Genomic DNA, 11,760 nt, shown 5'->3' on the forward strand with positions numbered 1-11,760 from the left:
TGAATCTAGGCAATCCATGCAGATGAAATATATGTCTAATAAACAAATCCGCCACTTGCGGGGCACTAACAGACTCTCTAGTCGGAATGAAGTGAGCCATCTTGGTTAGACGATCAACCACCACAAGGATAGAATCATACCCTCCTTGTGTCGTAGGCAGCCCTACTATAAAATCCATGGAAATTCTCTCCCACTTACTTAGTGGTATTTCCAAGGGCTGTAAAAGTCCGGGTGGCTTCACCCGCTCGGCCTTGCTTACCTGACACGAGAAACACCGTGTCACATATTCATGAATATGTTTTTTCATCTTTGGCCAAAAGAAATCTCGCTTCACGAGATCATATGTCTTCTCGACTCCTGGGTGTCCCGCACACGGGCTATCATGGCATTGTCGAATGACTCTCTGCCTGAGATCATTCTGACTAGGTACTACCACCTTGCCATTTCTAACTAGCATACCATCCCTTATGGTATATCTTGCATAAGTTTGGCCTTTTCTGGATGCCAGGTCATCCTTTTCATTTTCCCCGGGTTTTAACACATGAGCTTTAGGCCACAAGCTCTGGACAAACTCGTCCACTCTTTGAGTTTCTCTTATCTCGGTCATTAGAGCACTCTCTAATACCGTGAAACTCAGGTTGTGCATAATGCGAGACAATGTATCAACAACCTTATTGTCTTTTCCTCTTCGGTACCAAATCGTTAGATTAAACTCCTGCATGAGCTCTGCCCACCTAGCTTGGCGGCCCCTCAAGTCAGGTTGTTTACAAAAATGTTTCAGAGTATCATGATCTACATCCACATAAAACTCTGAACCATACAAATAATGCCTCCATGTTTTCAAAGCATGGATGACAGCATACAACTCCAATTCATGAGTTGACCAATTCCTTTGAGAGGGAGAAAGCTTCTTGCTTTCAAAGGCTACTGGCCTTCCCTCTTAAAGGAGGACTGCTCCTACCGCAATGCCACTTGCATCGGTTTCTGGGAACAACGGTTTCTGGGGATCAACTATTTTTAACACCGGTCCTGAGACCACACCTTGTTTTATGGTGTTAAAACTTTCTTGTTGATTCTATCCCCAAATAAAAGGTACTTTATCTGAGGTCAGATCAGTCAATGGCGATACTATTCCGGAATATCCTTTGATATGCCTTCTATAAAACTGGACAAATCCCAAGAATGATCGCAACGCGGTCAGACTCTGAGGGATTGGCCAAGTTAGTATCGCAGCCACTTTCTTCGGATCCATTTCTACCCCCTGTGGAGTAATTATGAACCCTAAATATTCAAGCCTAACCATACATAGTATAGTTTTCTTCTTATTCACATAAAGACTGGCTTTCCTCGAAGTACTGAACACTATTCTTAAGTGTTCACGATGCTCAGTAACACTTTTACTGAATATCAAGATATCGTCAATAAAATGTACTACGAACTTTCCGATATACGGACGTAGCAAATCGTTCATAAGCATGACGAAGGTCGCTGGAGCATTGGTAAGTCCGAAGGGCATTACCAAAAACTCATAATGACCAAACCTGCTTCTAAAAGCGGTTTTATGCACATCCTCGGCTCTAATCCGGATTTAATGGTAGCCGCACTTAAGATCTATCTTTCTGAAAATCACGGCTCCATGTAATGCATCTAGCAAATCATCAATCCGAGCCATCGGATACCTGTGCTTAACAGTGATATTATTCAATGCTTTGTAATCTATGCAGAGGCGAAACGTATCATCCTTTTTCTTCTTTAATATCACTGGCGAAGCAAAAGGTGAGAAACTTGGTTGAATCTGCCCCAACTTGAGGTATTCTTCCAGTTGTCTACGCACCTCCGCCTCTTCAGCAAAACTCATTCTATAGGGAGGTCTATTTACAGGTTCTGCCCCCGGGATCAGTTCAATCTTATGTTGAACTTTCCGCTCTGAAGGTAACCCATAAGGTAGTTCATCCCTAAAACATTCAGAGAACTCCTCTGTTATAAGATTAGCCAGCTTGGCCATCTCACCACTTTGCGTAACATCAGTGCTAGCCGAAGAATCATCAACCGGCTCTACCGATGCTGTGCAAAGGAATAAAAACTCCACTTGAGCTTTTCGGATTTCCATTACGGAAACCAACGGTCCCTGAGGTATATCTTTTTCACCTCGCAAGACATAAAGCACATCAATCATCTTGAATTGATATACGTGCTTTTTCCAATCAATGGCTGGATTCTTCCTAGAATGCCACGCCATACCCAGGGCTATATCTGCATGAGCAAGCTTGGTCATTTCAAAATCAAGCTTCTCAGCATAGTCCTGAATTCGAAGCTCCAACTGGGTAACCCTTTGGTCCCATACTTCAGTTGAACTTCCATCTGCCATTCTGACTGTATACGCATAGTCAGATGGGCTCGTTTTTAATTTCAGCCTCTTCACGAGCTTGGAGTTAATCACATTGTGAGTTGACGCCGAGTCAAACAACACAATGACATCATGACTGGCCCCTTGCCCTTTCATTTTAATTAACTCCGTATCATTAAAGGCCGTATACCCCGTTGCTGCGGGCTTAGATAGGATGTTATCAGGTGCACTCGTCACTAACTTAGCAACAGATACACATAACAGACAAGGTACTAACCTCTGAGAAGGTCCCGCCAGTTGCATCTACATATGTTCCGCATTGGGACTCTCCTGCATTTCCACGTCGCATTCAGATATTATCATATTAGCCGTGCGACGGTCTTTATTCAGTGGACAATCCTTCCACTGATGTCGCTGAAGGCAGCCGAAGCACAATCCTTCTTTTCTAGCTTTCTCTTTTTGTTCAGGGGTCAACGAGGACTTTGACCAAGCCCGGGCTGCCATTGGAGTTATTTTCCTTTTCACTCCAACGGTGGTACTTGTTTTTACTGGTCCCTCAACCGGCTTCACCTGCTTGGTTTGGCCACTTGGCTGCGAGACACTTGTCTTTGAAATCCATTTCCTCTGGACTCCCCCTTTTTTCGGGTACTCATACTGAGTCCCTGCCTGCACAAATCCACCAGATCTGCCTCTGGCATCCTCATAGTTCAGGGCTACTGCAATAGATTCATCTAATGTGGTCACATATTTAGCCCGAACTTCCATTTTGATCTTGTCGTTCAATCCATACATATATTCTTTTAACTGAACCGACATAGGGAGAGGGTCTGTTATTTTCATGACACATTCCCTGAATTTGTCAGTGTACTCTGCCACTGACAGACTCCTCTGACGAAGATTTCTATAAGCATCCCAAGCTCGGGACTCTTCATCAGGTGGGAGAAAGTGTTTCTTAAATTCAGCTTTAAACCCTTCCCAGGTGGTAGGAGCAACTTGATCCTTCTGTTGCTTTATCCACCATCTATCCGCTGCCTCAATAAACAGGTGTGTGGCCTCGCGGATTTTCTTTAGATCGGATCTAATTTCACAAATGGCGAAGGCTTCTTCCCACTTGTGTAACCAAACCTCGATCACATCAGAGCTGCGCTCGGTCATCCGACCAGCGTACTTCTCTGGTCTATAATTAGTGATATTAGGCACTTTGACCCTTGCGTACTCTAATGAATGGATACTGGGCTCTGGCTCTGCTGGAGCTTTGCCCTTATCAATTCTAGACGGTCTAGCCGACAAGGCTTGTACCATTTCCCTAATCTCATTTTGACCAGCATTCACTTGAAGCTGCTGGTTCATAATCTGCTGTAAAGCATCTTCTAATATCGAAATCCTACCGATCAAAGTAGGTGCTGCATGATGTGACATCTGTTGTGTAGACTGTACTCTAGACTCACTAGGATTCACCCTCGAATTCTGCCCTTCTGCCTCCATAGGTTCACAATGGAAAATGGTTTTTTTTTTCTCTTTTTTTTTTAAAGTCTTTTCTAAAACCCAAATAAAAGATATATATATACTCTTCTTTTCTGTTCTGCTTTCCTGTTTTGTTTTCTTCTTTCTCCTGCACACTAAACCCCCAAAATATACGATATTTTGAACGTTCCTTTTCACAGTGTAGGAATAACAGGACTATAAAAAAAAAAAACTGTATCGAAAGAAAATGCTTCCTGATTTCTCCCCGTTAAAGGTACCAACGCCCGATGTAGCTCCGATGCAAACAAAGCGGTAGCTAGCGGGATATCCTTCTCTTATTTCGTTGAGTATTTCGGACCACACGGTCTCCAGCCTCCGAATTGCTGCTGTCCGTCGTCACGGCAACCCTCTAGGTCCAGCCACAATTTCAGAAGTCCCGTCTGGTTTTCTTTCTCGTCGACCGCCGAACCACCACGCTATCCAAAGCCCAACAGTTCGTTAATTTTAGTCCTTCGTAGACCACGGGTAGTCAACCTGCGCTGCGTCACCTCTGACCCTGTGACGAATTCCCGCTCTACCATTCCCGCTACGCTCCAGGCTCGACTCGTCTACCCTTTCCTAGGCCTTCGCCGACGAATGTCCACGTCACGACTCGTTGATCCACTTCTTGCGTCACTTCTGCGCTCAACCCGCCACCAGCCGCTACCTTACGTGACCTCTAAGTCCAGCCACGAAACAAAGACCCCGTGCGTCGTAGCTACCGTCCAGATTCATCGAAGGCCAATTGTGCGTCGGTTTGTCAACGCCTCACGAGATTCCTATCGATCTGCTGGTGTAGGCCCGCGCCAATCAGTTTGACGCTCACGTCCCTACACTTACGTATGCTCTGATACCAACTGTCAACGACTCTATCTCTTGTCCTGAATCTCTATTTCTACATTGACTCAGCTCACGGGCGATGGCATTCAGTTGTTCCACCCAGCCTAACTCTCGTGGATCGCAGATCTTCGAATTCATTCATTCCTTTTGTTTTTTTTTTCATGCTTATCCACAAGACCCTCAATTCCCTAGATAGTTCCCCTTGCCAAATGTCATCATTTTAGCCTCTCCACTTGGTGCACCATTTACCCCTCTCTTGGGGCACATTTAAAACCACTTGCCCCTTGGCATTATTGCACATTTAGGTGCACCTAGGCCTTAGCACTCAAAACTACCTAGTCAATGCCATTTCACCCTCACCTAGGACCTTGGCAGTTACTTCTCTTGACCATTTCAATTACGCACATTAACTATTACAAAAGTTGGTCATCTAAGAGAAAATGCCCACCGATCTTTCCGAGGTCATGCTATCTCGGCTAGAGCATAACAACACCTATAACAGAAGTTCTGCATTGTGGAGGCCATTTCTGTGTTTCGGGGCATCTACTTGCTGCTCCTTCAATCAGGTTCACTCAGTTCTACATTTTGAGGAGTATTCTTGGTGCTTTTCCATTAGGGTTTGCATTTTGGAACCTCCAAGATCATTTACCAGCAGTTGGACACATTTATTCACGCCTTTCTGAAGCTGCTGATTCATTTCACAGCCCTAGACACACTCCTTTATTGGCTGGAAGTGAGCCTACTTTGCACAGGTCTACCAGAGCTAGGTATCCTGTGGATAGGCTGAAATATGATGGATTTATAGCCATTCATTATGCCGATATGGTCAAAGTGATACAGGAACCAGAACCCACTTCTTTTGAGCAAGCCATGGGAAAAGAAAAATGGGAGAAAGCCATGGATGAAGAAATGGATGCCTTGGAAGCAAATGCTACATGGGAACCGGTGCCTTTGCCTAAAGACAAGAATGCAATTGGCTGTAAGTGGGTTTATAAGGTGAAGCACAATGCAGATGGTTCTGTGAACAGATACAAGGCAAGATTAGTTATCAAGGGGTATGCACATATCTATTTCAGCTTGTTGCCTTTGCTACCTCAGTTTGATACTATGGAGCCTCGTCCTTGTGGTGCAGACTCAGCCACACTACCTTCAACTAGGGATGAGCAGCATGACAAAGCATTGGCGCTTATTGGTGTGAGGTTGGTCAACAAATTGCTTCATCAACTTGACCTCACTACTTCAGCTAAGGAGAACCTGGAAAAGCTCAATAATATTTATGCTACATCTACTGGACCTAAGCATCTAGCTTTGTCTGCTGTATTGCATGATCTATTCCTCTCTGAGGAAATAGATGATGCTTAGTTCTATAAGTGTTTATGTTGAGTCAATAAAGATTCTCATCCTTGAGTTGTCCCTCTAAAATGAATGTATTTGGAGTCAATAAAAGGAACTCTGCCCTAGGTTGTCCCCAAAAAATGAATGTATTGTCTTTTACTTTAGTTTGATGGTATTGACCACCCAAATCAAAGTAAGGGGGGGTGATGAGTGACGGTTTGCCCTTGCAGGTCGCAAGCTGACTGAGAAGTCGCTATCTCATGGGAGGTGTTGGATAGTTGGACTTCCTCTTTGTAGTATTGCGGTGGGTGGGGGGGGATCCGTCTACTCTTTGCGTATTGAGTCTCACACTCTTCGCTCTGAAGGGGGGGGTTGGAGATATCATAGCCAGAGAGTGTGTTGGTGTATAGTACTAGGTGATCTCGTACTAGTTCATGTGTGTGAGACATGTGTGAGTGCCACGTGTCATTATGGGACTTATCCATATGCACTAGGTGCTAGTGTGAGAGTATGTGAGTGAGTAGCCTATATAAGGCTTGTACTTCACTTATCTTCATATACTTGATGAATGAATGAAAGCCTTCATTATTTCTTCATTTGAGTATCACTTCTTCACTCCTTAGCCTCTCTCTCTCTCTCTCTCTCTCTCTCTCTCTCTCTCTCTCTCTCTCCCTCACACCATGTTTCCAACACCACAAAGGCATTGAAGACCATCACACCTTATGAGGCTTGGATAGGTCATGAGCCCAAGATTTCTCACATGAGGACTTTTGGATGCTTGGCATATATCCATGTGCCTTCTCAGACACGCACCAAGTTGGATGATAAAAGCTGTCAAATGTATTTTTATTGCGTATAGCTGAAGGAGCAAGGGCTACAAGCTCTACCAGCCCCGCACAGGCAAGTGTTTTGTTAGAAGGGATGTTGTATTTGATGAATCCTCCACTATGCCTTTGCTGGACTGTCAAAAATAGCCCGTTGTTCATGCCCCAGATCTCTTTGATAGCTTGATGCCTTAGATTCCGTCAGATGCTCATGATAATGTCACATCTGAGGTTGCTCCTCCTCTATCTGTTGGTCCTTTGCAGCCACATGTGCAGCATGATATTCAGCCTCATTTACAGCCTGATATGCCTCAGCTTGATCAGAACATTATGCACAGGGCTCTTGCCCAGAAAAGAGTGAAATACAAGATCCCAAAAAGGTCCCCCGTTGGCTCCTTGACACATTAAAAGACAGCAAACAAGATACTCCTCTGCCAGCCCGTACTACAGCAGCTGTCCAGAAAGAGCATGCTAATTTGGTTGCTTATGCATTGTGCCATTGGTTGCTACAGCATGCAATGAAGAGCCATTATGCCATCAGGATGCCTTTCAGAGTGATTGTTGGTTGAAGCCTATGCAAGCTGAATTGGATTCTATCTATAAGAATAACACTTGGGAGTTGTGTGACTTCTCCTGGCAAGAACGCCATTGGAACTAAGATTAAACAGAAAGCTGATGGTTCAGTGGACCATTACAAAGCCCGTCTTGTTGATAAGGGCTATGCTTAGCAACAAGGCATTGACTTTCAAGAGACTTTTTCCCCCACATCCAAGATCACTACTATTCGCATTGTTATTGCCTTTGCTGCCCACTTTCATTGGGAGGTACATCAGTTTGATATCAAGACAGCTTTCCTTCATGGGCATTTGCAAGAAGAGGTGGTATGTTTATAAAGAGGATTTTGGATTTGTCCAGGATATGGATTAGTTACCTACTTGGTAGAAGTGGGTTTGGTGTTGATGCTTGCCAGGACAACTGTTCTAGGCTGAGGGAATTTTCCAGGATTGGTGCAGCTGGTTGTATGGATTCAATTGGTTGATTTTACTCAGTGCAAGGAACTGTTCTTGCTGTAAAATCTTGTTGCCAATTGAAAATGTAACATGTCTGTTGGTTGATTTACTTGGTGCAAGGACGTCTCCTTGGTGCCAATTGCATAAGAATAAGGACATAAAGGATGTAGAGTTTCCAGTCACTAGGCAATGATGTACTATTGGATGTGATGTGGGCGGAGGAGGGTGGCTGGCAGGTTCACCTCAGTGGATGCAACTCCACGTTTTAGTTCGAACCAACTTCGGTTGTGGCTCTCAGGCTCAGCAAAGCGTTGTCTGGAGCATTTGCCTGAATGCTCAAGAAAGGGGTAGCACCTCCACTCCCTCATACTGAGTGCTTCTGATATCTAGAGAGGTACTGATTGCTGACAGTATATGATATAGGCATGGATCCTGGAGTAGCCACGATTGTAAATGGTAGTCCAAATTGCCATGACGATCACAATAGGGAACACCCTTGCCTTTTATCCTTGTTACACATCTTTCCTTCCTTTGCTTTGTTATTTTAGGAGTCACTCAAATTTCCTTCAACCCCTTAGTGAAATCAGTGGCACTCTCAAGAAGAAATGCTGGAAAATTGCTTGGGAAGAACCCTGTAGTGAAAATTACTTGTAGGTATTTTTGGCAATAAAATCACGAAGTCTAAAGTATTTTTAAGAATAAAGTTTTATGATTTAAAGATGGATCTTCCGGAAGAGAGAGAATCTGATTGGGTATTCTAGGGTATTCTAGTGTAATTATGAGAGTCAAAGGTGCTCTGCCTAGGTAATCCCCCAAAATAATTGTAATAAATTGTGTTTCTGCCTTACTATTATAAAAGGCACCACAGTCCTTCCATATGCCTTGCCTAGAGCAAGATCCAGGGATCTCTTACGAAATATGAAATAAGCGCAGAGGGCTGAGTTTCACCGTAAAGTAGATTGTAACCCTGATTGAACGGCCAGCTATGCATCCCCAATCCATCTGCCCAAACAGCAGGCTATGCATCCCGAATCCCTCCACCCAAATCGCAGGCTGCATCCCGAATCCCTCTACCCAAAGAGCAGGCTATGCATCCCGAATCCAAACAGCTGGCTATGCATTGAATCCCTCCATTATCCAGCAACATCTTGCCGCTCCCCTTGAGGCTTTTCAAGTTCGTTTCTAGCTCTCGGCTCATTGCCTTTCACCTTGTCCTAATTAAAAACGTTCTACTATTAAATGGGCTCTATGGCAAGTTTCCTGCGTGATCTTCCCCTGTTTTTTGCGTTGCAATCCCATAGCCCTGGTTTTTGCGTTGCAGTCCCATACATGTTAGACTTGTGTGATACTTGAAAGCCATCGCTGGCGCGCGAGAGAGAGAGAGAGAGAGAGAGAGCAACGCACAACAAATGAGACCATTCATACTTCGCAACTCACATCTCCTGCTGCCAGCTTGTGTAGAGGTCAACAACGTTGAGACAGTTGGCTTGACAACCGACAGAGCAAGGCATATGAAGAGCAGCCCACGGACACACTCTCCAGCTTGTAGGAGCTCACGCAATCATCCGTCTCAATCCACTCAGAAATCTGAGTTGTGACGATGGATGTCTACAATGAAAACAATAAAAATTGGGCAATGTGTTACGCTTATACCCCTTGATCCATAAGACAGAGATTTGCTGATTTGATAAACAAAAATCTACTCCCTGGAATTCAATTACCTGTAACGCCTATGGTAGATCAACGCTATGCCCAATCTGTTTCTCACGTAGGCAGCACGCTTCGGTCAAGAATACGAGAAGGGTAGAGAGCTGGACTGGAAGATCTGCTTTCCTGTCATGAAGAAAAGCCAGAAGAGTTAATCACAATAAGATATTAGCATCTGAAGGAGCGCAAAAGCAAAACAAAGAGGGGCCAAGAAATGAAGCAGCCCACCGAGAAATGAAGCAAGCTGCTGAATTCGCTCGTATTGGGAACTGCAACGATTGCTTTGATCACGTCTACCCCTGCATCAAAATCACAATGTAGAAAATCAAGCATGAAGTTTGTATGGTGCGAATTGCAAGCATGCAAACACCCTGTCGAAGGGAGCTAGGAATCGTAGGAGCACCTTCGAGGATCGTTGTCTGCTTGAGGACTCGAGAGCCAGGACCTGCATTACTGTGCGCAAGCCCCAAGTGTCATTATGTGAAGAACATGCAAGGCAAAGCATGGGACGCGGGAACTAAAGCATCTGCAATAGATAGTTGAAAATCACCTCTAGTTATCAAGAACTTGACTTTGTGGTATTTTGTATTGAACTTGAACTCGTCATCTCATCATTTTGGGAGACACAGCCACACTCTTCATAGAAAACATTTTTCTCAACAAATCACAAAACTTCTGGTTTCGAAATTTGAAGGTTTTTCCCGAGAATTTGTCGATTTTTTAGCTAAAAAACAACTAAATTGCCTGAGATTTTGCAAATTTTACAAAATTGAGAAAATATTTTTTACAAGTGAAAATGAAAATGTTGCAAGTTTATAGTTTGCATGTTTTCTGTGAAACCGGCCAGCAGGTGTGCAGAGGAGGTAGAAGCCAACAAATGGAGAAGTTGCATCGATCGAGAAAGGGAGTAGGTGTTACTGGTTGATTAGTGAAAGAGGGCAAATCCTCTTAAAAATCACGTTAGAGGAGGCTTACTAAAGCGTGGCAAAGCCTTATAGGTTACAGGGAGATGAGGTTATCTTGAAGTTCCTCCATAAACTAGGTTATCGTGATCCTCCGGAGATAAACGAGGCTCTCTCTTTAGATTCTAGTGCACTAAAAAACACTCATGTTTTATGAATGAAAATCCATAAATTTTGCATTTTTAATCTTCCAAGTCCAATCCCTATGAAACACTTACAAGAACAATTTTCAATAGAAAATTGTCAAGTGAAACCTAAAATTTTGCAGTTTCATTGTAAGGTTTTGCAGGTTTTTTGTGAACACTGCATTGAAAGCCACGAGTACTAAAACCGTGCTTTGCGCAGGCAAAGATGCATGACCATCCTCGACCACTCCCCATCTGAAGGTAGATCTTCCCTCAGCTAGCGAGTAGAATGATCGATTCTTAAATTGCTATCCTTAAATTGCTAAGCAATACTTGGATTGGCTTTTGAAATTTTGGCTAGGTCTTAACCCATGGCTCTGAGAGCTTCCATCTCCTCCTTTCATTCCCTTAACCTTCCATCTCCTCCTTCCTCCCAAAGTTGAACTTCCATCTCCTCCATTCCATTGGCCTTTTGTCTTCTCCTTCCCCCTAAAGCTACCTTTTGTCTTTCCACCTCCTCCCCACTCAAAGCCTACCTCTTGTCTTTCCACCTCCTCCCCCCTCCAAGCCTCCATCCAAGAGCTCTTTCTTTGTGACATGTGGCAAGCTCTTCTCCTCTAGGCTGCCACGTGTCCTTTTTTTTCTCATGTCTGTGGGTAATAGGTTAAAGATAAGTGGACCAATCACCTTAACATAAAAAGAAATGTTTAAAAAATACCTATTTATCACACATCTTCACCAAGGCCATCCTATGGGCAGGCCAAAAAGTGGCACCATGTGTATATGCTACCAACCAATGTTAGAAAACTTTATTGTATTTTGCACCATTGAGAAACACTTGCTCGCATGAAGCTTCTACTTTGAGATGCCTAAAATAATTTCAAGCATTTTACCGATGTTTTTGCAAATTTCATGTTTGGTTGGTGTGCTGACTTTAGATCATCTCTTTAAATTTCGTTTCATTTATTTTTTTCCTTTTATGATTGGCTGGTGTGTTGACTTTATAGCATCTCTTTTAAATTTGGGTCTGTTTTCTGGATGTGCATTTATTCCAATTGTCCTTAAATATTCCTCCTCTCCTCTTCCATTTCTCTCTCTCTCTCACTT

General features: G+C 43.7%; 1 long non-coding RNA gene across 2 annotated transcripts; it reads right to left on the reverse strand.

Annotated features, from left to right (window-relative positions):
- Positions 1-9,299: 9,299 nt before the first annotated feature.
- LOC147898107 (uncharacterized) lies at positions 9,300-10,239 on the reverse strand. 2 transcript variants are annotated; one of them, XR_015541614.1, is made up of 5 exons: positions 10,117-10,239; positions 9,970-10,019; positions 9,795-9,865; positions 9,581-9,692; positions 9,300-9,467 (listed from the first exon to the last, which is right to left on the reverse strand). It is a non-coding gene; the product is annotated as an uncharacterized LOC147898107 (long non-coding RNA). The 2 variants fall into 2 exon arrangements; XR_015541613.1 differs by lacking the exon at positions 10,117-10,239 and having other exon boundaries at positions 9,970-10,106.
- Between the last annotated feature and the right edge of the window lie 1,521 nt (positions 10,240-11,760).

The sequence above is a fragment of the Dipteris shenzhenensis genome, chromosome 9, assembly GCF_047967505.1.
Source record: "Dipteris shenzhenensis isolate YYH24624 ecotype China chromosome 9, Dip_SZ_1.0, whole genome shotgun sequence".
In the NCBI taxonomy this organism is placed as follows: Eukaryota; Viridiplantae; Streptophyta; class Polypodiopsida; order Gleicheniales; family Dipteridaceae; genus Dipteris; species Dipteris shenzhenensis.